A 23,142-nucleotide genomic window follows, 5' to 3' on the forward strand; every position below is an offset into this window, starting at 1 on the left:
CCACTTGAAAGAGAACTGTGCAGTCCCCACAGATTCTTGGGACAAATTCCTACAGCCCAGTGGGCTGCAAGCTCTCTCCTATTTAGAGATTTCAGTTCTGGGTTTCTATTGGTACAAAACTGAGTTCTTACCAATGGTGAACCACAGGTATCCCCACAGGTAGTCAATCATCTCTTCCAAGACTTGACTTAATTCAAGAGGGATCTTACTACTCTAGAATTATGTATATAAAGTCTTTTCTCTCTGCTTCAAGACTGTCTCATTTAGGAAACTTATACTTACCCACAAGTATGATTTCAACTTTCTTACACTGCACTTCCCAATGTTCTCTGCTCTTCCAACCTTACTGGTTGGCCATGCTAAATCAAGGATGGGTTTCTCATCTGTCTACAATTAGACTTCTCCCTCTAGTATCTCCCTGTGCCAACATTAGTAACACCAGACAAGGATTTTGAAGCCATTAGATTTTCTTTATATGTAAGAAAATAAAGTAAAAGTAATGAAAAGACAGTGAACAATGGCAGAATGGAAAAAAATCTGGAAACTTGTTCTGCCAACTACAGAAGTGGAATAAGCTTTTTCTCACTTTAACTCTTTCCTTTCACAGTAAAGGATAGACTAAACTCAGAGTCTGGGAGCTAATAGTGAGCTGCTCTTTCACTTGGAAATGGAAACAAGGAAATAGAGAGATAACCTGGTGAGGTACATCTAGGGAGATTTCACATTTTTTCACCATCCATAATTTTCAACTCTTGGGAACCTCTCTGATACCTCACAGATCCATTCTATCCACCAAGAGCATTTCACCAGAGGCAACTAGGTGGAGCAGCAGATAAAGCATAGGCTCTGGAGTCAGGAGGACCTGAGTTCAAATCCAGTCTCAGACACTTAATAATTACCTATCTATGTGACCTTGGGCAAGTCACTTAATCCCATAGCCATACCAAAAAAAAAAAGAGCATTTCACCAAACCCTCAGTATGGAAGGAGAGAGGAACAAGGTCTTTCTGAAGGTCAGATAGGACATTTGATCCTGCAAACCCATATAGCACAAAACAGAGAGCAGCAGACACTCTTCCTTCAGCTTCTGTATCCAGTATTCACCAAAAATGTAGTTGCAGAAAAGCCAAGAATCAAATATGTCATTCTAGTGGTGAATTCTGAAAGGTCTTATCTTTCTATCTGGCCTAGGGCCCAGGAACCCAGGGTTCCACTTCTATACTTATATATTCATATACTAGAATCAAGGATTAGTTATGAAGGGGAGGAGCCTGAGACCTTACTCTGACTTCACCACTAAGTTGCTGTGTAACCTTGAACAAGATACTTTCTTTCTTGAACCTTGGTTATTCCATCCATAGTGAGGTTATAACCAGTAACAAAGGTTCCTCCTAATTTGGCATTCTGTGTTATATGTTCTAATGCCACTCAACCTCTGACACTCTATGACTGAATTTTTTAAATCCAGACACTAGAGTAGTGAATTCCACATTGAAAAATCTCCTCCTATCAATATAGTTTGACTAGCAACTATTTTGCAACTTCTAGTCTTAGAGATTTGACTAGGGGCCCTGAGAGGTTAGGAAACTTGCCCATGTTCACACAGCTAATGTGTCAGAAACAAGACTTGAACACAAATAATCCTGACCTTAAGTCTGGCTTTCTATATACTATGACTTGATAATTCTCCATGAATCTTCATATAATGGAATTTCACTCTGCACAATAATGTATTGCTCATGGACAAATAATATTTATCTGTCAAGCTCATATGTGCTACTACGTAGCTAAAGATATGTTTAGTAAATGATTGAACTTCACGATTAAAGTTTGTGCTGTTTTCTTTTCTGAGAACTAGGGAAAAAGCAGAACTATACAGGAGTTTCATAATCAAACTCCAAACCACATAAAATTTGTCTGCTGTCAAGTTTTGTTACAACCCTCCAAACTTAGGCCAGACTCTCCAGGGTTGGCAAACAGGGCAAAGTTTGAGACAAAACCACTCCCTTCAAGTGACTGCCAAGAATGAACTTAGTTTTGGGTGAGAAGCAAGAGGAAACTCAACTCTTTCCCTTGATATATGGTAATACTCCATCACTTTAGAATTTTATTCAAAGTTTGTGCTCAGCATTCCAAGTAATCTAACTAAATGAGGCACAGAGAGAAAAGATAACTTCTTTAACAGTTAGGAAACTGAAACTTAAAAGTTACCTTCAATTATGCTAAAGAACATTTTAAAATTCCAAAAAATGAATTTGAAGGTGTGAGTCTGTTCAGAAGAGAGAGTTCATAAACTAGCCTGTACTAGTTTCTGTTTACCTGGAAATGATCCCCTCACCTGCCTCTCAGAGGCATCACTTGTAATAAAGAACAAAAAACAAAGGAGGAAAAAAAGCAGTTCATCAAAACAATCAAACACAAAAATGTAATCTGACAGTATGAAATGTCCCATACCTACAGGTCTTCAGCAAAGAAAAGAAGGCGGTAATTTTTCTCTTCACTTCTTTGGAGTCAAGTTTGACCATTGTAACTACATTGTTCCATTTTGAGATTTTTCTTCAGGCTGTTTTTATTTCCTTTCTTTTCTTTCTTTCTTTCTTTCTTTCTTTCTTTCTTTCTTTCTTTCTTTCTTTCTTTCTTTCTTTCTTTTTTTGTCTTTTATTTTTTAGGCTTTTGCAAGGCAAATGGGGTTAAGTGGCTTACCCAAGGCCACAAAGCTAGGTAATTATTAAGTACCTGAGGTCAAATTTGAACTCAGGTACTCCTGACTCCAGGGCCAGTGCTCTATCCACTGCACCACCTAGCCACCCCCCTCTTTCTTTTCTTTCTAAGAAATCTGAACTTAAATAATAAATAAAATAAGAATTTCCATGTACATAGTAAAATAAAGAATATGAAACTGCAAGTTTCCATGTGCTACTTGCTTATCTTTTTATTTAATATAATAAAGTTAACATGTAACTCTCAAAGCTATCCTGCTTGTCTGTGATTCTTTCTGGCCTTCCCTTTGTTTTATTCTTTTTTTTAATTGTCTCAAATGCTCTCTTTTCTTTTTTTCCTTTTTTTGGGGGGGCAATCATATCCCTATCCCTAGTTCTACCTCCCCTCCCCATTGAAAAAGAAATAAGCAAAACATTTATAAAAATATGAATAAACAATATTCTTTAGACTTATTCAGCAGAACAATAGTGCCCACTTTATTCTGTCTCTTGAGTTCATTACATCTCTGTCAATAGGTGGATAGCCTGCTTCATCATAAGTTCTCAGGAATCATGATTGGTTATTGTAATGAACAGAGTTCTTAGGTGAAATAGGCTGCTTTAAGCATGCTCAAAATCTTGATTTCACATATGTGAAATCTTGGTATTGAGGTCATAACAAGAAGAGTTTCCATAATGCTCTCAAATAGTTTCAAGATGGGGGGTGGGGTGGAAGTAGAATCAAAGTGAAGCTAACTGGCTTGTGGATTCCCTCAGGGAGCCCCAAATCAGCTTATTGAATTCCTCAATCAACCTGATGAGATTACATAGTATGAATCTTTGTCTAAAGTTATTCCAGGGGCAACTCTTTCAGAAATAGACGTGCCCTTACTAACACACAAGAAAGTCCTCTATTTGGTTCCCTGTGACTGAGATTCAAGGAGATACACTTAGGGACTAGTCCATGGCTGTAAAGTCAAGTGCAGTGGATGCACACTACTTTTCATCTCCAAATCCACCTTTTGTACTTTCTCTGGAGGGGGAAAAGGTATGAAGAGGATTTCTTCATTCCCCTCTTCCCAGGACCAGTTAATGGTACTTGTGTAAAGTCTGAGAAGATTTTTAGTTCATGGAATTAAATTTCTTAGTTGTCTCCTGCTTTTCTATTTCCTTTTTTGAGAATTTGTCATAGAAAAATGTTCTTGAAGAATGGCTTTTCCATATAAGTCCAAGAACTCCAAAGAGATACAGAATCTGCGTAGTCCAGCACAAGCCTCCTAAAGGGTGAATTATCAAAACCATGCAGAATAGTCCCCAGTAAAATATCTGAATATTTGAGAGATTTGATGGAAAGATTCTTCCTAGCTGATAGCTTACTTTTTTATTCTATTTGCATTAATTTTGTTCATGAAGAATCTTTTCAGTTTCATGTGATCAACATTTTTTATTTTATCTTTTGTAATCATTTATATCCCATTTTAAGAATTTGCTTCCTGACTATATCTATGAAAGTAAACTGACATAGTTGACTTCTAATTTTTTAAGGTATAGCCTTTAATATTCAAGTCAAACATTTATTTTGCCCTACTGTGAAATATTACGTAAGTTGCTGTCTAAAACGAATTTCTGTCAAAAGTTCATTATCTTCTAAGGAAAATATGATGAGGCAATTTGAGTGCCTTCTCACGTCTACATTTGTCAAGAGCTTCTTTTTCCAGTAGATGAAATAAAAGTTGTCCTATATCCAGTGATGGGCTGATAAATGTTTAACAACCAGCTCCTTAAAAATGTGCAGCACATTTTTAAGTTTAATCTGTATCAACATTTTATCCATCATGTTCTTAAGTGAAGATAATGAATGAATCAATAAACCAGGTCCTGATTTGTAGCTTACTTGCAGAATGAATGCTTTCATTGAAAATTTAACAACTGGCTCTCAAACTGGTATAAGCTGGTTCAAGTACATTTCTGTCTCTATATCCTGTCTATATTCTACATCAGGTGCATGCCTCTATAAAAATCGAAGATCTCATAATCCCCATTTGATTACCTATATATACATAAGGCATAACTCAACTACATTCAATAGATTTTCCTAAAGAAAAACTCTGGGATGGTTGCAAGAGCCAAGAAAGAAGTTGACCCTGGTTAGGGTCTCAGTCTAGGAGAGCTTAAAGTTGTTTAGAGAGTCTTGAGGCATAGGTCACATTCATACTTTTTCAATTCATTCAAATCATTCAACCAATTCTTAAAGTCAGGGGTATGCTGGTAAATATTTAACAATTGGTTACCCCCTAAAAATGTATGTAAGATACACTTTTATGCTTAATGTCCACTATTAACATTTTCCTCCATTACCTTCACAAGTCACAAAACAATAAATCAACGCCTAAGTTGCAACATTTGATGATTACTAAAATGCACTATTTCAAATTTAATAGCTGGTTCTAAATAGCCAGTTTAAGTTGGCTTCAGCACACCATTGCTTAAAGGGCACCTAAAGTAAAGGTCCTGTGGGACATGCAAATAAGATCAGGAAATAGTTCAGAGTCTAGCAGGACAGATGAGACTTGCAAGCAAATAACTTGAGGACAAGGTAGAATGTTGTTTATATTCTAAGAATGAACACATAGAGTGGCCCATAAATTCAAAAGAGGAAGTAGCCTCTTATTGATGGGGATTGGGGCAGAGTTTCATAAACAAAATTAATCTGAATTGGACTTTGAGGGCTGTGTAGCAATCAGGTGAACAGAATTGGAGTTGAAAAGAATATTTTAAGCAGAGGAAATAGAATTTTAAAAAAAGGCAAGGAAGCAAGAAATTATGAGATAAAATTAAACACAAGAAATGACTCAGTTTGACTGGAGCACAGAAATACGTGAAAAGAGAAGTAAAAGATAGTGTTGAAAAGAGTGGGTCCTATTTATAAAGGGCAATAAACACCAGCCTAAGGAATTCAGGTTTTATTTGTCAGGCAATGGCAAACCATTGAAAGTTGTCAAAGAAGAGAGGAACATGATCAAAGCTACACATTACAAATAATAATGTAATAATTAAAAAATACAGTGAAATTTGTGATTGGATAGGGTTGGTAAAGAAGAAAAAACAATAAAAGATAAATCTGATTTTTGAGGGTAAGTTTCCCAGGGTAACTAGGAAAATAGAAATGCTATCAATAATGGCAGGATTTACAAATTTGTCTGAACAAAGGGGAAAGGGGACTTCATAATGTGCTGCAAACAGCCCCAAGTAGTTAATAGCTTGAGGTTTTTGTTTGTCAGTTGTTTTTTCCTATTCTTTTCAAAATACTCATCACAAGAAAGAATTGAAATTATTCTTCATAGAATGGTCAGAGGATATTGGAAAAGATTTCATATATGCCCCCCATTCTTTTGCAATATGCTGGACTTTTTTGCAAAGAATATCAAAGATTTTATTTATTTTGAGTTTTCCAATTTTTCCCCTAATCTTGCTTCCCTACCCCCACCCACCACAGAAGGCAATTTGCCAGTCTTTACATTGTTTCCATGGTATATATTGATCCAAACCAAATGTGATGAGAGAGAAATCATATCCTTGAGGAAGAAACATAAAGTATAAGACATAGTAAGATCAGACAATAAGATATCAGGTTTTTTTTCCTAAATTGAAGATAATAATCATTGGTCTTTGTTCAAACTCCACAATTCTTTCTCTGGGAACAGATGGTTTTCTCCATCACAGATAGCCCAAAATTGTCCCTGATAGTTGCATTGATGGAATGACCAAGTCCATCAGGGTTGATCATCACCCCCATGTTGCTGTTAGGGTGTACAATGTTTTTCTGGTTTTGCTCATCTTGCTCAGCATCAGTTCATGCAAATCCCTCCAGGTTTCCGTGAATTCCCATCCCTCCTGGTTTCTTTTTTTTTAATTTTTTAGACTTTTGCAAGGCAAATGGGGTTAAGTGGCTTGCCCAACACCACACAGCTAGGTAATTATTAAGTGTCTGAGGTCACGTTTTAATTCAGTTACTCCTGACTCCAGGGCTGGTGCTCTATCCACTGCACCACCTAGCCACCCCTCCCTCCTGGTTTCTAATAGAACGATAGTGTTCCATGGCATACATATACCACAGTTTGCTAAGCCATTCCCCAACTGAAGGACATTTACTTGATTTCCAATTCTTTGCCACCACCAACAGGGCTGCTATGAATGTTTTTCTACAAGTGATGTTTTTACCCTTTTTCATCATCTCTTCAGGGTATAGACCCAGCAGTGATTTTGCTGGATCAAAGGATATGCACATTTTTGTTGCTCTTTGGGTATAATTTCAAAGTACTCTCCAGAAAGGTTGGATGAGTTCACAGCTCCACCAATAATATATTAGTGTCCTAGATATCCCACATCCCTTCCAACATTGTTCGTTGTCTTTTCTGGTAATATTGGCCAATCTGAGAGGTGTGAGATGGTACCTCAGAGATGCTTTAATTTGAATTTCTCTAATAAGTAATGATTTAGGGCAATTTTTCATATGACTATGGATCACTTTGATTTCCTTATCTGTAAATTGCCTTCGCATATCCTTTGACCAAAGGGAATGGCTTGTTTTTTTTAAAAAATTTGACTCAGTTCTCTGTATATTTTAGAATTGAGTCCTTTGTCAGAAATACTAAAGATTTTTTCCCAGTTTACTACATTTCTTTTGATCTTGGTTACAGTGGTTTTATCTGTGCAAAAGCTTTTTAATTTGATTATCATCTAGTTTGTTTTTAGTGATGTTCTCCATCTCTTCCTTGGTCATAAACTGCTTCCATTTCCATAGTTTATCTATGAATAAACTACTCCTTGATCTTCTAGTTTGCTTATAATATTGTTTTTATGTCTAAATCCTGTATCCATTTGGACCTTATCTTGGTGTGGGGTGTGAGGTGTTGGTCTAATCTAAATTTCTTTCAAACTAACTTCCAATTTTCCCAGAAGTTTTTATCAAAGAGAGAGTTTTTATCCCAACAGCTGGACTCTTTGGGCTTATTAAACAGCAGATTACTATAATCATTTCCTGCTATTGCACCTAATCTTTTCCACTGATCCACCACTCTGTTTCTTAGCCATTACTAGACAGTTTTGGTGACTGATGCTTTGTAATATAATTTTAGATCTGGTCGATATGCTGGACTTGTTACAAGATCTGCAATTGGTCCTGAGCTCTAGAGTTCTCCAAGTGTAATGTTCTGGTTGATTCAGCTAACCCCAAAGAATACTATGTATGTGTAGCAAATATTTTGTACTCCAAATGAAGAAGGGAATGTAAGCCAATTCAGTTAATTCATCAATCAAAACTGCATGATATTGTAATACTATTGTTCTATTAGAAATCAGGAGGGACAGGATTTCAGGGAAACCTGGAGGGATTTGCATGAACTGATGCTGAGTGAGATGAGCAGAACCAGAAAAACACTGTACACCCTAACAGCAACATGGGAGTGATGTTCAACCTTGAAGGACTTGCTCATTCCATCAGCACAACAATTGGGAACAATTTTTGGCTGTCTGCAAAGGAGAGTACCATCTGTATCCAGATAAGGAGCTGTGGAGTTTGAACAAAGTACAAGGACTATTCCCTTTAATTCGGAAAAAAAACCCAGATGTCTTATGGTTTGATCTGGTTACCTCTGAGAATTCTGTTCTCTTTAAGGATATGATTTCTCTCTCATCACACCCAATTTGGATCGAGGTACAACATGGAAACAAAGTAAAGACTGACGGAGTTCTATCTGTGGGGTGGGGGTGGGGGAGGGAAGCAAGATTGGGGGAAAACTGTAAAACTCAAATAATATCTTTAATAAAAATTTTTAAAAAAACTGCATGATAAACTTGTTCTTTCACATCAAGTGAGAAATAGCCTAAGAACCTTTGCCAGGCAAAAGAATCAGAAAAGGGCGAAATAGCAACATGCACAGCTTTGGGAAATACTAACACATAAGTGTTTAAAACTCAAGGATTTGAGCACACATTGAGAATAAACGATTTTTCTTGCAAAATAGGTATCACAGTACTAGGAATTATTGAAAACTACTAATTGAATGATTTGAATGTGTTTCTCTATATGAAAAGTGGAGAATGATTAGAACTGCTGTAATTCAGCTTGAAGACAAAGGACAGTGTGTTGTGTTTCTTAGAATCACACTTGTTTGCTCTGGAATATCATTCTAGGAAGCCCAACTCTTCAATGTATTCATACAACTCTCTGTATAAGATTATATCCTAGACAAGTTCTACACAGTATATAATGGGAAACATTAAGGAATACTGAGTATGTGTAACAAATACTTTTGTACTCCAAATGAAGAAGGGAATGTAAGTCAATTCGGTTAATTCATCAATCAAATCTGCATGATAAACTTGTTCTTTCACATCAAGTGTGAAATAGCCTAAGACATAATACACTGTTCTCATTATCTGACATATAAAAACTAGAGCAAGGCGGGGGGAGTACAAATATCAGAAGAACTAAGGGACATGTTTTGATTGAGGGCTGTAGACAGAGAACATGCCATTTGCCACTAAGTCCAAAGTTATCCTAGAAAATGGGCTGTCATATCAAGAAAGCCTGCAAACATTGAACTTAATTTAGCCTTTGCATTCTTTCACTCTGGCATCCTTTGCTCTCTGTAGAGTTTCCTATAGTTGTGAATAAATGACTCCTTTCATTAAAAACATATTTATTCATTGAACACACTTACTCTTTTGAACCCTGGGGAAGTGTGGCATCTACTGTCTATATATATATACATATATGTATATATATATATATACATATATGTATATATATATATATATATATATATGATGCATTTTTCTATGTGAATCTCACTTTTGCAGAGAAGAGAGTTTGGGTCTATGAAAATAGAAAAATAGGTTTCTAGTCTGAAAGGAAAGTGGTCCACTCAAAACAAATTTTAACAGTTTAACCAAAAAAAATGTTAAAAGAACAAGTTTTGTACTACCCAATTTATACTAAATTTTTGGTCATTTTTATAAATAATACTGTTGGGAGCCAAAGTGATAGAGTAGCAGGAAGAAATAAAATGAATTTCTAATCTACCCCACTCCCAAACTCACTAAATAGATCTAGACAATGCACCAGACTGACTCCAGATCAAGAAATCCAAGAAAAAGTCACAGTGAGTCATTTTTCCAGTTCAGATTTGCATAGGGAAACAGATAAATTCATAGACACCTGGTACAGGGTCTGGCCAGGAGCATTTCATTTACTTTAAGGAGAAGTTATTCACTAGGTGAAGAGAAAGTCCAAGACCCATACTAGGGCACCTCAACCATATACAGCATTTGGGAACAGATGCCAAGTGCAGTTTTGTTCTGCCCAGTTCTCAATCACAGATCAAGTGACAAAGGAGGCAACCTATGCCTAGAGATGGCTATCCAGAATGAGGAGTGGATTCTGGCCCTATTCTGTGCACCTATTAAGGAACAAGTTCAGAAACAAACAGCAGCTATGTGACTCTGACCCCAGGGGTGAGACAGGATCTCAGCTCCAGTTTCTGGCCCAATCTGAAGCCTATAGAGGAATTTTGATGGAGAAATTCAGCAAAAAGTCACAATGAATAATCATCTTTCCTGTCAAAGTTAGATTAGGGAGACAAAGAGTTCTGTGGATACTAAGCTCAGGATCTGGAGTCATTTAAAGCTCCAGAACCTAGGTACAGACTACACACCAGGACAAAAAGAGGTTCCAGACCAAAGTACCATAATGGGAGGGTGGTAGCTGGTAGCTCATAGACATGAGGCAGGTTAGGAACCAAACCTCTCCTCATGACAGTTTTTTGCAGTAAGGATTGTAATGGCCCTAGATGCCTTACAGAGAGAGGAGTAAGCTCAGAAGCAAACAATAACAAAAGGCTCAGACCCCTAGGAAGAGAACAGTTTCAGTTCTAGTTTGGAGCCTAGTCTAATTAGAGAAATAATCAAAATAGAAATCCCAGACTAAGGGGGAGCCTGCAGTTCTGTCGCTCTGAACTCACAGATCTTCTTAGCTATCTATGACTATCTAAGTCTAACAGTAGTCTACTGTTGCACAAATCCAGGTCAGGAACTTTCAGAGCTCAGGGCAGGAGGAGAAACAAATAGTCTTTGTACTACATCAGACTAATCTGGGGGCACTGAAAGATGAAAGGTCCCCAGTCTGTTATCTCAAAAAACCTTAAGTAACACAACTCTCTATAACACAAGAAAGCATCAATTCACCAGATGATCCTTCCTGAAGTACTAAGAGCTTGGCCCTTAAATCAAGTCTAAAGTCAAGAAACAAACCAGAAGAATGAATAAACAACAACAATAAAAGAATTAGATCATAAAAAAGCTATTATGGTGACAGAGATGCTTAAAACAGAAATCCAAGAGAAGAGAATGATTTAGAAACATCTACAATGTCTTAGGGGGAGAAAACACAGTTTAGGCACAAATTGAACTAGAATTCCAGGAAGAGATGAAGCAAGAGTTAAAAAAAATTTTAAATGTTTTTATAACTGAATAGAAATGCTAGACAAATGGAAAAGAAATGAGAGTTATGTAAGAAAGAATTGGAAAAGAAAATTAACAGTTTGGTGGAAGGGGGTACAAAACTTTTCCCAAGCAACAAACTCTCTTAAAATCAGATTAGATCAAATAGAAGTCAAAAATTCCATGAGACAACAAGAAATATTAAAAGAAAATTGCCCAGGTCTCTTGGAACCAGAGGGCAACATGGAAATAGAAAGAACCACTGGTTACTTCCCAAAGGAAACCCCAAAATGAAAACTCTCAAGAATATCATAGTCCAAATCCAGCCATTCCAGGACAAAGAAAAATCTGCTAGAAAGAAAGAATTCAAGAACCATGGAGCCACAGACAGGACACAATTTAGCAGCTACCACCATGAAAGAGAAGAGAACTTAGAATATAATATTCTAAAAGGCAAAAGATAATGACCTAGAACCAAGAATGACTTCCCCAGAAAATCTAAGCTTAATACTATGGGGCAGAAATGAATATTTTTTGCCTTTCTATTTTTAACCTTAATAGTATTTTTTCTCAATTACATGCAAGGAGAGGTTTCAACATTCGTTTTTGTAAATTTTTCCCTTTTTTTTCCTCCTTCTTCCTCAAGACAACAAGAAATTTGCTATAGGTTATATATACACAAATCACGTTAAACATATTTCCATATTAGTCATTTGTGAAAGAAAAATCAGAACAAAAGGGAAAAACCATGAGAAAGAAAAAACAAAAAATGAAATTTTAAAAATGAAAATAGTAAACTTTTATCTGCCTTTGGACTCTATACGTTTTTCTCTGGATATGGATTGCAAGGAAAATGAACTTTTAATGAAATATTAGACTTTCAAATATTTCTGATTAAAAAATAAGAAACAAAGTTGCACATAAACGCTGAAGTTTAAACACAGGTGTTAAGAGAAACAAAAAAATAAACATGAGCCAAAGGGATTAAGCGAGGATAAATTGCTTACATTCTAACACAGAAAGAGAAATCATGTATGTGTTCCCTCTGAGCTCTGTCATCATCAGAGGTGATAGAGGAAATCTCATTGGATAGAAGTGGTTTTGTGATATCTTTATTATGTTAAAACAAGAATAGAATGGGAAGAAAAAGAGAAATATATTGGAGGAAGAAGAGAGAAAGGAAGGTTGAGGACAATTATCTCACATTACTGAGTTATACGTGAAAAAGGTTATATAAACAAGGAGGAAAAAATGGGGGCAGTGATTAACACTTAAATTTCACTCTCATCTGAACTGATCAAGGAGGAAAGAATACAGTTGGCTATACAAACAGCAAGGAAAGGAGAAAAGGGCTAAGGAGGAATTAGAAAGAAGATACATTAAAGGAGGAATGAGTTCTAGGCTAAACAAACTGTACAAATGCAAAGAATGGTAATTGGAGGAAGTACCCATTAATTGTGGAATGGCTGAAAAAATTATGATATATAAATGACTGAATACCATTATGCTATGAAGAATGAAGGGAATAGTTTCAAGAAAAGTTGAAAAGATTTATATGAACTGATTCAGAGTGAAGTGAGTCAAAAGAATTATTTATATAATGACAGCATTAAGACAGCTTTGAAAGACATGGAAACTCCAATGAAACTCCAACCAGCTACAATTCCAGAGGACTTATGATAAAACATATCACTTCCTGGATTGAAAGACTCAAATACGGAATGATACATAGTTATATACACATATTATACATATGCACACATAAACATTATGCATCTATATATGTATGTATATATATATATGTATATACATATATATGTATATACATACACACACACACACACACACACACACACACACACACACACACACACACACATATATTTCCCCTTCTGGACATGATCACTGTAGAAATTTGTCTTACTTGATTGTGCAGGTTTGTAACAGGGGTTTTTCTGTTGTTTTCAATTGAAATACAGGGGTGGGAGAGTAAGGAAAAGTATTTCTGTTGATTGAAAAAATACAATTTTAATCTTTTAAAATAATCTCTAATTCTTTAAAAAAATCATACATACCTAAAGTCAGGTCTCAAGTGCATAATATTTATTCAGAATAAAAATATGGTTGACTCAACTCACATGCAACCTTCTGCACAAGGCTCTTCCCAGTCTCCCCACCTTCAGTAGCTAAGGCTGCTGTATCTCTGAGATAACTTTCCATTTGCTCTATAACCTATATATACAATGTTTTACATGGTTTTCCCCCATTAGAATATGTGCTTCTTTTGGAGAGGAACTATGATTTTACTTTTCTTTATATCCTCAACATGCTGGAACTTGGTTGGTGCTTTAAAAAGGGTTTTTGAAATTTTTTTTTAAAAAAGTCAGCTGGGTGGTGCAGTAGATGGAGCACCAGCCCTGGAGTCAGGAGTCCCTGAATTCAAATTCCACCTCAGAAATTGAATAATTGCCTAGCTGTGTGACCTTAGGCAAGTCACTTAACCCCATTGCCTTAAAGAAATATTTTTTTTAAAATGCTTGTTGACTGAGGGTATAGAAGTATAAAGTCCTGAGCAAATGTTTCTGGATCAGCAATGATGCAGGATGTAACTACGATTTAGAGCACTACATTAGAGAGGGAAAGCGGCCTGGAGCAAATTGTCAGACCTATACTGAGAGAATGTGGGAAGGAGGATGAAAACCAGAGAAAGGTTAAGTCCATCTGATTGCTGATGTCTTGGAGAGAGACATCCTGGAGTAAAGGGAAGCACTACATACCTACCCGAGCCACAAGCCCATCAGAGGCTGAAAAGAGGGACCCAGAAGAATGTGGCACAGATTTGGGAGGTATGATTCAATGAATGAACTTTATTAAATGGTTCTTTGATTTTGCTGAAAAGAGGGCTCAGCTGCACAGACTATTCCAAGAGAATGTTAAAGCCTCAGATATTAGTGTATTCTGTTTTTTACTTCTCTGTGCACAATACAATACCCTTGTTCATCTGAGTGCTTGCAAGAGGAACTAAGGACTCTGAGATATGCTGACCAGATTCTGATGTGCCCACAGACATAAATCACTGTTAAATAAAGACCTCCAACACTGAAACCAGGTCATCATCTGGGTCCAATAAACAATTTTCATTGTCAATTCAGCCATATTTTCTCATCCTGTGTGATTCATATCTATCTATAAATTCATCATAAAGAATCTCTCCAATGCACTAGAGGACTTTTGTTCTTCTAATATTTTGTGAATGTCAGTGCAATTCTTGGGTTATTGATCTGTTATCCTCACTCTTGCTATAATCTATATGTCTTTTTTCTTTTTATATAATAAAATAAAATTACCATGTAACTTTCAAAGTTATCCTGCTTGTCTAAAGATTCTTTCTGACTTTTCCTTTATTTTATTATGTGCATAGCCCTTGCCCTAAAGGAATTCACAATCTAATGAAGAAGAAAACAAGTAAATAAATATAATATGTATTATGTATGTACAAACAGGTTATCTACAAAATAAATAGGAAATAAGAGAGGCAAGAAACTCACTGAAATTAAGAGGGATTGGGAAAAGCTTCCTCTAGAAGATAGGACTTTTGTTGGAACTTAACAGGAATCAGATCAGCAGCAGTTGGAGTGAAGGAGGGAGAGTATTGTAGGCATGGGAACAGTCAGAGAAAATGCCCAGAGAAGAGATGTAATATCTCCTGGGTGAAACAGCCAAAGGGTCAGTGCCACTGGGTCCAAGAGTAAAGAGATTGGAGTAAGGTTGGAAAGGTGGGAGGGGGGCTAGATTATGAAGGACTTTGAATGTCAAGTACAACATTTTGTATTTGTTCCTATACATAAAAGGGAGTCACTGAAATTTATTTGAAATCATCCAATGAAAAGATTGATTAAGAACACTAGAGATGCTTAGTCTAGAGAAAAAAGGACTTGGAACAAGATATGGCAACCATTTTCAAATATCTGGTTATTTTGTTGAAGAGGAATTAGATGTGTTTTGCTCCTGTTACTCCTATTCACAATGAACTAGACCAATAGACAATGATGATAGAGAATATTTGAATTTAGCAAAATGAAAAGCCTTGTCCAAGAAATTTTACTGGAATTCAGATATAGCATGTAGGATTTGGGAAAGTGGGATGAAATAATGCTTATAGGGCTTGTCACTGTGCAGACTCATTCTCAAATTAGGGAACCAAAAAAAGGCAATATCCAGAAGTTTTCACTATGCAGAGCTAGAATCATTTAGAGAGATTGAAGGGTCCTGGTGGAATTAAAGGCAGAAGTTCAAGATAAAAAAAAAGTCATTACTTAATTTGAATACTGAACTAGCAATCTGGAAATATGATTTTGACACTGAATTAAGTCATCAATTTTCAGTTTCTACAACTGGAAGCTATTTTTTGAAGCTCCTTTCCTCCATTCTTCATCTCAGATCTAACCTGGAAGTTGAGTAGGTAAACTGAGAATTTTTAAATTAGATTTTCTTATTTCAATCAATGAAAATCCACTTTCTTGCTGTTCCACCTCTCCTTGCCTCCAACTGAAAAAGAAAGTAAAACAAAACTCCTATTACAAATATGTATAGTCAAGCAAAACAAATTCCTGAATTGGCCAAAAAAATAGATCAAAAATTTGTCTGAAATAAACACTAATTTTAAAATATAAATAAACTTTTAAATACACAAGAATAAAAATTATATATAAAGTCACAAATTTCTATGATTTATAGATTTTAAGAAAAAACAATGTGTAAGTATAAATTTAGCAAGGTAAACTTTATTGTTTCCATTCTGAGTCTTTCTCTTTAGCAAATCTTTCCACATTTTGTGGGGATTTACTTTCTTGGCAATGTTCACACACACACACACACACACACACACACACACACACACACACACACACACACTTTCATGGTTATGCCATCATCAAACATGAAGAACAACTGTATAAAAATTGAAAGGTAAGGTAAGGAAAGTGTGGTAAAGGGGGCTTTAATTTCAACATTTTTCTAATGTGCAACTCAGCACTGGATGCTGGTTTTTAATTTTGAAAGGAAAACATTGCTTGTTGCTACATTGTTCTAAGGGTTACTTAGAGCTTAGCCACTTTCTCTTTCTATTGGCTTCCTGTAACCCTAGCTCCTATCGGAAGTCTGAACTGACATCCACACTGACAGTGTGGATTAGTGAAATGACTACTCCTGGGTATTAGGGTGGAGGACAGAGTTTAAATGCACCCTCTGACATCAGGTAGTGTGATCAAGACCAAAAATTCTCATTTTTAAAGAATTTGAGCCTCAGAGAAGTTAAAATTCCTGTAGTAATTCTTTTTTTTTTTCTTTTTGGGGGGAGGAAGAGAAGTTAAGTGACTTGCCTAGGGTCACACAGCAACTTCTTATACAAGATTATTATGAGATGAACAAGATGAAGTAATTTGTCAGCTATTATTATTACTCAGATCAATAGAATTCAATGAGACAACAAACAGATAAAGTCTAAACCATGTGAAAGGATTCCTCCCACACTGGAAGGGTTTGAGTTAGTACAAAGTTTAAGCCAATGTACTATCTTTGGCTTTTTGCCAAAAGTTTCAGGGGTTTTTTTTGTCTTTTCCGTTGAATGAACCTAATTTGGGTAATTCAAAAGGCTATCCCTTGGGGAAAAAGGATACCTAACCATTAGAGGGGCTTGGTTGTTGTCCTCTGTAATCAAAGATGACCAAAATGACCAGGTTGGCATCAGTGTACAGTGTGTCTAATTGTGTCTGATCAAACCAATATGAGCTCTGAAGGACAGACACAGCCTCAGGTCAGGCACAAATAGTCCATATGAACATTTGGAATGAGGACATCTCTAAATTTGAATATCTCATGTTTCTTTTGAGCTACTATAATTCTGCTTTATTCATGGAGCACAGTGTCTTCTTTGATGCAAGCATGTCATGCTGCCAATGTCTACTATGTCTCATAATCAAATGAATTATAATGAGTATCCAAACTCTAGAGGTCTTTAAGCAGAAATAAAATTAGCATCACTTAGTGTAACAGAGGATAATCAGTTCAATTGGATGGCCTCTATAGTTACCTTCAGTCCTAGGGTTCTATAATTCTTTCATTTTAATTACTATTCCTCATAAAAGCAGTATATAGGAAATTAACTCTTCCTAATATGGGTTGAATGGCTATTTGATGCCTTTAAAAGTAACACAGAAGAACATTTGTATCTTTCATTAGTAGAAACAGCAGTTTATCATCTAGTTAGATTTATTATTGAAGCTAGAGAAGAAAGACTTCTGGCTAAGATGACCACATCATAGCACACTCAAGGGCCCAATTCTACTACTTTGACTAATACAATAACTTAAAAAGAGCAGCAGGTTGAATGATGACCAAAAACTCTAAATATAAAATTGACAAAGTTCCTGCATCCAGACCTGAACTGTATAAAAACAATCATGAGATATAGACACTGGAAGGGGACTGGAACCTAGGGACTTAGTACTAAGTCCCAAATCAAAAACTGAGGCTAAAGATTAGTAAATGGAAAAAGATAACAAATGTTATACAGAAATAGTGTAAGTCAGAATGAATTAAGTGGAAAATCCAAAAGATGAGAATAACTCTTCAATAACTGCAAAATAGCCTCAAAGAAGAAAATGATTTGGCTAGAGAGACTAGAAGAGTATCCAAAAGAGAAGAAATATTAAATTATTATGTAATTGAGTTCTTTACTGCACTTACTCAAATCAGCTACCATGGAGGCACCTTGCTTCTGGGCAAAGACATATTGTGTTTCCTACAATGTCAAGGGGACTAACTTCTTCCATTTGTCTGCAAAATGGAACAAGCTGAGTCTTTAAAATGACCATGACATTCTTGCTCTCTTTCCCTCAGAAGGGGTGGAAGAAGCCACAGTCTTCTCTACCAACCTGTGGCCCAACCAATGCTACTTGGCTGTTTCTCTCTCTCTCTCTCTCTCTCTCTCTCTCTCTCTCTCTCTCTCTCTCTCTCTCTCTCTCTCTCCCTGTTTGCTGTAACCTTTTTAATAAATTTTCATTTTATTTCCAAAAAAAAAGAAAGAAAGAATGTAGTGGTTCACACATAGCCCAAGTATGGAATGGGAAGGCAAGGTTCCCATTCCATACTCTTCTCCTTTTTGACCCTGAAGTCCTTAGAAATGGCCTTGGGGTTGTTTCAGTTTGTTCTCTTTTGTTGGTCTTCTCAGTTAAAGACTCAGGCAAAATAATACCCACTGGATCTGGGAGTTTAAGCTTATTCCAGGCTAAAGATTTTAGGCTAAATATGCTAATAATTAGAGGAATAGTCCTTTTGCTTGGGTTCCTTGGCATTAATGGAGGCAAGTCATTAACCCATACATTGACAAGCTGTATGACCCTGTTAAAAATTGTTATTTTGCTCAGCGATTCATCTGTTTACCTTTACATTAAAATCTCAAATATAGATAAAACCAAAGACTCAAGTTTTGGGAATAAGACCTCATTATTTGACAGAAATTGCTAGGAAAATAATATGGCAGAAACTAGATTTAGATCAACAACTTACATCATATACCAAGTTCAAAATGAGTACATGCTTTAGATATTAAAGGGTGATACCATAAATAAATAGAGCAAGAAATAGTTAACCTGTCAAATCTATGAAGAAGGGAAGAATTTATGACTCATACAAGAGATAAAGAGTATTACAAAATGTAAAATAGATGATTCTGATTATAATAACTTAAAGCTTTTTCACAAAAAAATCAATGCAACCAAGCTTAGAAAGAAAGCAGAAAGTTGGTTGGGAGGGAGGAGAGGAATTTCTCACATATGTAAAGAACTGAATCAAATTTATAAAAAATACAAGTCATTCCTCAATTGATAAATAGTCAGAACTTACGATGAGAGTGTTTTAAGACAGAATCAACACTATCCATATTAATATGAAATTGTAAAATGAAATGAAATGTAAAAGTAAAATGAAATATGAAAAAATACTCTAAATCATTATTGATTAGAGAAATGCAAATTAAAACACTCTAAGGAATCTTCTAATACTTATCTGATTGGTTAATATGATGAAAATGATAAATGTTGGAGGGGTGAAAACATTGGGACACTAGTTATCCCTTCCACATCATGACTTTCCCCATTGCAATGTCAATATATTACAGGTCAGCATAAGAATTTAAATGGTAATTTGAGAGGAGTTTTGTAGAAGCTGTAGGCAACACATGAAGGTCAATAGATGACACAGAAAAAGTTTAGGAACTCAAATGCATATACATACATATATATATGTATGTATATGTATAAATACATATATACATACATACTCCATAAAAGGAAAAGGGAAAAAAAATCCATTCTTCTTTGGTACAAAGGGAAGGCCAAAAAATGTTATGCTGATTTTCCAGATTGTGGAGGTGCCATACAACTAATCCTCATGACATGGAAGTGATAACTACAATGCATTGTTGGTGGAGTTGTGAACTAATTCAATCATGATAGAGAACAATTTGGGAACTATTCCCAAAGGGCTCCAGCAGCACCACTTCTAAACTTGTTTCCCAGAGACATTTTTAAAAAAGGAAAAGGATTTATTTGTTCAAAAATATTTATAGCAGCTCTTTTGTGGTGGCAAAGAATTAGAACTGAGGGAATGTCTAGATTAGAACTGAAAAAATTGTAGTATATGTTTATAATGGAATAGTATTATGTTATAAAAATGAAAAGCAAAATGATTTCAGAAAAACCTGGAGAGGCTTGCATGAACTGATGCAAAGTATGTGAGCAGAACCAAAACACTAAACACAATGACAACAATTATTTTATGAAGATCAACTGTGAATGACTTAGCTATTCTCAGCATTACAATGATCCAAAACAATTTCAAAGGACTAATGTTAAAGTCTGAAAGCAGATCGTAACATACAATTTTTCAATTTATTTTTAACTTGGGGTTTTTTTTGGTCTATGTTTTCTTTCTCAACATGACTATATGTAAGTATGCTTTGCATGATTACACACACACAAATATACATTTTATATATTATATATATATATATATACATATACATATAGATAGATAGCCTATATAAAATTGATTTTTGTCTCAGGGAAGGGGAGGAAGGAAGAAAATTATAAACTCAATTTTTAAATGAATATTAAAAATTATTTTTACATGTAATTGGGAAAAAATTAAATATTATTTTTTAAAATCTCAAATGTGATAGGTGGGATAGAAGTGGGAGGGGGAAGCTGAGCAGCAAGATGCTCTGACAGAATTCTCATATCCAAGATACATTCAAATATCTAATGAATCAATGCTCCAATATATATACATGGTCAAAGACCATGAATAAGCAGTTTTCAAGGGAAGAAATACACCCTATTGACAAACTTATAATGTTCTAAATTACTAATAACTAGAGAAACAAAATTTAAAATAATTCTGAAATTTTACTTCCTATTTATCAAAAAATAACTTAAAAGGAAATTGGCAATTTTTGGAAGGGTGATGGATTGGCAGGCACACTAATATACTACTGATGAAGCTGAGAATTGTTCTAATTTTGGGGGAAAACTATTTGGAATCATATCTAAAATGTCATTAAATTACAGATAACCCTTTTGCTTTGCTATAAAATATTAAACTTACAGTCCAAACAGATCAAAGTGGAGGGAGATGTATGTTTAGAGAATTGTTTATAGCAACTCTTTTAATTAAATAGCAAAGAACTGGAAATTAAGGGTATAACCATCAATTGGGTAATGACTGAACAAATTATGTCACATAAATATAATGGAATATTATTATACCATAACAAATTATGAAAGGGATGGATTCAAAGAAACCTGGGAAGAAATATAAGTAAAGTGAGCAGAACTGAGAGGACAACTTATACAAAAACTATAGCATTGTAAAGGAAAATTAATTTGAAATCTATAAGAATTCTGCTCTATGTAATGACTAACCCAGCATCCCTTTACCACTCCAGTATCTGTGATAAAAAACACTCCATGAAGAGTCATGAAGAGTTGGACTTGACTGAACAACAACATTCATTTGCTTCACTAATATTGGAGGAAACACATTAGATAGGAGCTCATAAGCAACAATAATGATAGAAACCCCAGGAATTCCTCAGGGATACTGATAAGTGGGGAAGCTAGGTGATGCAGTGAATAGAGCACCCTGGAGTCAGGAAGACCTGAGTTCAAATCCAATTTAAGACTAGCTGTGTCACAGCAAGTCACTTAACCCCATTGCCTTGCACAAAAAGGGGAGAGGGGATATTGACAAAAGAATTTTGAGAGGAAAAGTAGTATTCTCTGGGAATCCAAAAAAGTAGAGTGGGAGTTGGGACAATGATTCTCACAGCAGGAGGTATAACATTAAAAAATATTGCTTCAAAAAAGCAAAATGATTCCTTAAAGGACATTCTTCAAAAAGTATGTCAAAGAATCTTGTATGACTTTGACATATGCATGAAAAAGATTCAACAAAAGGAAAAAACTTTGATGTTCACTTGATTATTAATATCAAACAAAATATAACTAGAGAGATAGAGTCTTTTTTGTTTGTTTTTACAAGGCAATGGAGTTAAGAGTGACTTGTCCAAGGTCACACAGCTAGGTAATTATTAAGTGTCTGAGGTCGGTTTGAACTCAGGTCTTCTTGACTCTAGGGCCGGTGCTCTATCCACTGTAGCACCTAGCTGCCCTGAGAGATAGATTCTTGTAAAAGGGGTTTGCCTCCATTGTGGAGCCTTATTTTAATAATCCAAATAGAAGAGGAACTCTCTATCAATGGTGAGGTTATCTCTAGATATTCTTATTTGCAGATGTTACAATGATTACAGCAATCTCCAGAGTATGGTAAACCTTAAAAGTTAGATCTATAGATCTATAACCACTCCAAAAATGTCTATTGTACAGTCTATGATAGACAATTAGGTAGAAAACTCATAGAACTTGTACATCAGTATAGATATTTGTATCTTTGACTAGATGACAATCAATACTGAATTAAGTTCAAAATTAAAATAAAGGCAAAGAGGATATATTGTTTTAAGGAAATTACAAATTGCTTTTAATGACCTCAACCAAACTTCCTCCTAAAACAAAGGCCAATCTCTCTTTTTTTTTAAAAACAATATTCTTCCAGGGATGCTATATAACTATGGGTCAAGGAATACGGCAGTCTCCAAAGAATTACAACTGAGGATCACTCAGAAGATAATGGAGAGGTATATAAGGTCATGAATAGACTGCAGCACATTACTTAGGAAGAATTATGCAGTCAAGTAATGTAAATCAGTTAAATGTATGATCACAAAAGGGGGGACCAATCTTGTAGCAAAAACTACATGATAGCATGCTGATTTCCTTCACTGGTATTAATACAATGTCAAGAAATTTTTTAAAAGCCCTCAGTATATAGATGGGACTCCCTTTAAAGGATATGTAGAAGACAGAGACAAGAGTCAGATAGGATAAAAGGAAACAGATTGATTGTTACTTGCATTAAGGGAGAGGACATCTATATCAATATCTATATCACAGATATATTGAAGTACAGGCTACAGGCTTATTAGTTGTTTCACAGAAGAGTCTTCAAAGTACCTGAAACTCACTCCTTTAAACACCAAAATTTTTCATTTTCACTTTGATCAAAATCTTTTTAAAATATATTAAATATATAAGATGCAATCACTGCATCAAGTGATTTTGTTTTTCTCTATTTTTCTTGTTACAAAAGGAAGGTTCAAATCTTGGGGGGGGGGATAATTTCAGGAATTATAGTATTATAAAGACAAATTGCATCAGTTATATTCCTCTATCCTGATCCAACCTGTCCACTATCAGCCTCTAGTCTCTGCTTCTCCAGTTGTAAAAAGAAGCCATTTAATTTTTTTTTTTTAGATTTTTCAA

Source organism: Macrotis lagotis, chromosome 3, assembly GCF_037893015.1.
Source record: "Macrotis lagotis isolate mMagLag1 chromosome 3, bilby.v1.9.chrom.fasta, whole genome shotgun sequence".
Lineage (NCBI taxonomy): Eukaryota > Metazoa > Chordata > Mammalia > Peramelemorphia > Peramelidae > Macrotis > Macrotis lagotis.